The following is a 4,631-nucleotide window of genomic DNA, read 5'->3' as shown; positions in this document are numbered from 1 at the left end:
TCAGCAAAGGCAGCATAAACAATGGTAACACACCTTCACATAGTTAAGGTAATATTCTGCAACATAAACAAATGTAACACATCTTTACAGAGTTAAAATGATATTCCACAACACAACACAACACTACAATGGTGATGCCCACCACCAACCTCACAACAGACCCCCATGTGTGTATCATGTGTGTATCAAGCAACCAACAAGCAGAGAACTGATTGTCCCCTGTGCTTCAGCTCAGCGTTAGCATATGCTTCTAAGCCTGTCCATGCAGTCTATTCATCCTGACTCTGTCCTTCACCTCCCCTCACCCACCCCATGGTCCTGCACTTCACCTCCTGCAGTTCCCTTCAACCCTGAACCTGACTATGCCCTGTTAGCCCACCGCTCTCCAGCTGGGTCCTTAATATCTTATCTGACAGACTGCATCTGAACCAACTCTCTACCTCTGTGCTTAGGGAAGCAGCTATGCTGTGGATTCCTTAATCCTTCTGTAGCCATTCCATAACCTACACACATACATTACATACATGTAAACACACACACACAACATACACACATACATCACATACGTGCATGCACACACATACCATATACATACATATGCTGTGGGATGGTCTGTATGTCAAATGTGTTGCTGATTGGTCAACAAATAAATCACTGATTGGCCAGTGGCCAGGCAGGAAGTATAGGCGGGACTAACAGAGAGAAGAATTGAGAGAACAGGAAGCTGGGTGGGGGAGACACTGCCAGCCGCCACCATGACAAACAGCTTGTGAAGACACCGGTAAGCCACAAGCCATGTGGCAAGGTATAGATTTATAGAAATGGATTAATTTAAGCTGTAAGAACAGTTAGCAAGAAGCCTGCCACGGCCGTACAGTTTGTAACCAATATGTCTCTGTGTTTATTTGGTTGGGTCTGAGTGGCTGTGGGACTGGCGGGTATCAGAGATTTGTCCAGACTGTGGGCCAGGCAGGAAAACTCTATTTACAAATGGCGCCTAACGTGGTGGCAAGAATTTCCACCTAAAACCTGAGAAAAGATTCTAAAACGGAGCTAAAAACAGCTTCCTAATTGTCTCTCTCAAATGAGCGGCAGCTGCCAGTTTGAGCTACTGGCGGGTTCCTAGCGTGCGTGCTCGACCTGCTGTATGGCAGGAATGAGGCCTTTGCAAGTGGCACATTAAGCTGTGTGGTGGATTTAGCCTTTGCTAGTACAAAAAAAAAAAAAAAAAGAGTTTTCTGGGCTACACGCTGCTTTGATAGAAGCATAGACTCACTATTTCTGAGAGTTGATGGCTCCCAGAGCTGGCGGAAAATGTACCACCGCCATGTTGGGAAGCTGAAGTGGGCAGAGCCAGCAGCCACATCGCTGTTTCAGTCTTGGAATACTACAGTTTAAAGCAATAGGCTCAAGCTAATATAAAAAAATAAGCCACGTAAAGATGGCTACCACACAGAGAATCTGGATTATGTTCTCTTTGATATTCGTAACTGAAGAAAAACATTTGATTACAAAAGCTGTTGAGTTATGCCAAAATGTATATTTTAAAGGTACCTTGACTTTAAAATTTGGATGTAAGGATATGTTGCTTTGGAAAGGAGGCCCTGCTTTTGTTTCCACAGAAAGCCAGAGGCTATGGATTTGTTCCAGATTAAGATACATCAGGTTTGACCAGCCAAAACCACCTGAAAGGTCTCCGATGACACCATGGCCCAGATGATCCAACATCCAGAACCGTTTCAAGGCAAATGGCTCAGACAATACACCCTCATGGACTACTCCATAATCCTAAAATATTCTTTGTGTCCCCATAAGATACAGTGCCCCCCTCCAGAAGGAAGTAGTAAGAAAAGCTACGCCCAAATTCCCAAATATACCAAGCTGACTTTGGAGATGTGTAAAGGTTAAAACCTTCCTTTTTAAGAAAAGAAAAGGGGAAGTGCTGTGGGATGGTCTGTATGTCAAATGTGTTGCTGATTGGTCAACAAATAAATCACTGATTGGCCAGTGGCCAGGCAGGAAGTATAGGCGGGACTAACAGAGAGGAGAATTGAGAGAACAGGAAGCTGGATGGGGGAGACACTGTCAGCCGCCACCATGACAAACAGCTTGTGAAGACACCGGTAAGCCACAAGCCATGTGGCAAGGTATAGATTTATAGAAATGGATTAATTTAAGCTGTAAGAACAGTTAACAAGAAGCCTGCCACAGCCGTACAGTTTGTAACCAATATAAGTCTCTGTGTTTATTTGGTTGGGTCTGAGTGGCTGTGGGACTGGCAGGTATCAGAGATTTGTCCTGACTGTGGGCAAGTCAGGAAAACTCAAGCTACACACATATACATACATACGTATACATACATATATATACATATATTATAATATATAGTGTGATGTGTAATATAAGATCTGAGAGTTAAAGTTAGTAATTAATATTGGAATAAAAGAACCCACATTTGCCAGTGCCCACTTACCCAAAATAATTTGGAAGTCCTTGGCAAATTGTAGCCAAAGAAACTGGTGTAGGATTGTGAATTCTTAGTATTCCATAAATACTGATATTGTAGAAAGACACAACCATATCCACCTCATTTCTGACAGCATGTTCATGGCAAGACTCTGTTTGTTAAAAGAATCCAATGAGAAAACAGGACTTCAGCAAAGTAATCTGAAATACACAAATTTTTGTCAATCAAGTTAAACCATTTGGTGATATCAATAAAATTCATCAGCCCTGCCAGAGACTCATGGTTTGCTCTATTAACCAGGAACCTACTGCATACCATGGTGGAACCTGCTCAGGTGACACCTGACCCAAGGGCTAGAATGAGGGAAGCCTCCAATCCAAGAAGATGAAGAGTCAGAGGTGAGAGGTCCGGGCAGGCACATGGACTCATCTGTGAGGGGTCCCAACTCAAGAAATTGTTTAGCAAAATTACGTAAGAAATAAAGCAGAACAGAAAAAAAAAGAAGCAAACCTCAGATCACATCCCACAGATCTCAGGTTTTCGGAACAGGTTTCTGTGGTTTATTCATTCCAAAGCCATGTGTGTTCAGACAATCATGGCAGTTTCAAAAAGGACCATTGCTGTAAGTGCTATTACAATGTTAGCAGGGCACCATGAAGAGTCTCCCTTTCCTACCTGATGCTCTCTATTCTGAAAGCCTGTCTTGTCCCACCTCCCAGGGACCACACAAGTCCAAAGGCACCTGGAGATCACCTTGACAGCAGACAAAGACTTCATTTCAGTAGCTGAACCAACTTTGGGGTTGTCTTAAGGTTTCTATTGCTGTGAAGAGACACCATGGCCATAGCAACTCTTATAAAAGAAAATACTGAATTGGGCTGGACTACAGTTTCAGAGGTTTAGTTCATTATCATCATGGCATGACATGGCAGTTTGCAGGAAGACATGGTGTTGGAGAAGAACTGACAGTTCTCCATTTTGTTCTGAAGGCATCAGGAGGAAAGTGAGTCACACTGGCACAACTTGACCATCTAAGAACTCAAAACTCACCTCCATGGTGACACACTTCCTCCAACAAGGCCACATCTCATGATGCTACTATCTATAGGCCAAGCATTCACACACATGAGTCTCTGTGGACCTTATCTGTTCAAACCACCATAGTCATAGTTCATATGGGCCTTTCTGTTCTATTTCTCTCTGCCTAGAGGGCATGGGATGCAACAGACACAGAATAAAAACACACAGGCCTGAAGATCCTAACATGAACATTTCCTGGCTAATGACACTAGGTTTGGCTGGCCACAGAAAGGGTGTTTGCTGTCATTCTAGAGGTGGCATGAGACCTCAGACTCACTGTCTCTTTTCAGTGGCAGGCACTGTGTTTGGAAGGCAGTAATTTGAGTGTCTCTGGGAGGCTACCTGGAGCCTCACCCTGTCCTGCTGTGCTAGATGTTGCAGCAGCATGTGTTAGGAGGGACCTGCAAGGTCTCTAAGAACTTGACACTCCTGAGCATTGTGATGTGCTATGTGTAGTTCAGCCGTGTCCAGGTTTGCACCCACAGTTCTCACTGGTGACTCCAGTGGACCTGTTCTCGACCAAGAGCTTCAGGGTAAGTCAGACTCCTAAAGACCCGACGAAGTCTAAGGAACCCAGAATGTAAGAGCTTGCAGGAAGAGGGAAGGTTAGGAAAGCCACAGCTGAGCAACCTGAGACCCAAAAGGGGAAGTCATCTCCAAAGAACAGCAGAGATGTTAGCCCTCCACTCCTGATTCCCATCCTGTGTTCTGCACCTCCACTGCAGGCTGCTGGCAAGAATGATGTCAGCCAGACCAGAAGCTATTTTTGTAGGAGCTCCAGAAGCATCCCTCTGTGACGCTTTAAAGTCCTACTCTAAAGTCTGTGGAGTCCTTTGAGAGGGCAGATGTATTGAGATGAGAGAGGGGGGCACTGGGAACTCAGGCAGCCTATGGTGGAAGACAAGATCTCTGTCTGCCTGTGGATGGGTTTGGTTTTTACTCAGAGAAATATCAGAATAATCCTTCTGCTGGGCCTTGCAATGGGTAAGAGCCACCTGAGTGAATTGCAAGTCAGATTGCTTTTGATGGGTCCAAATCTCAGGAACATGTTTAGTAGAGGTATCACGGGCAGCCTTTTCTCTGC

This window comes from Peromyscus eremicus, chromosome 8b, assembly GCF_949786415.1.
Source record: "Peromyscus eremicus chromosome 8b, PerEre_H2_v1, whole genome shotgun sequence".
Lineage (NCBI taxonomy): Eukaryota > Metazoa > Chordata > Mammalia > Rodentia > Cricetidae > Peromyscus > Peromyscus eremicus.
Note: the sequence above shows the minus strand (reverse complement) of the source record.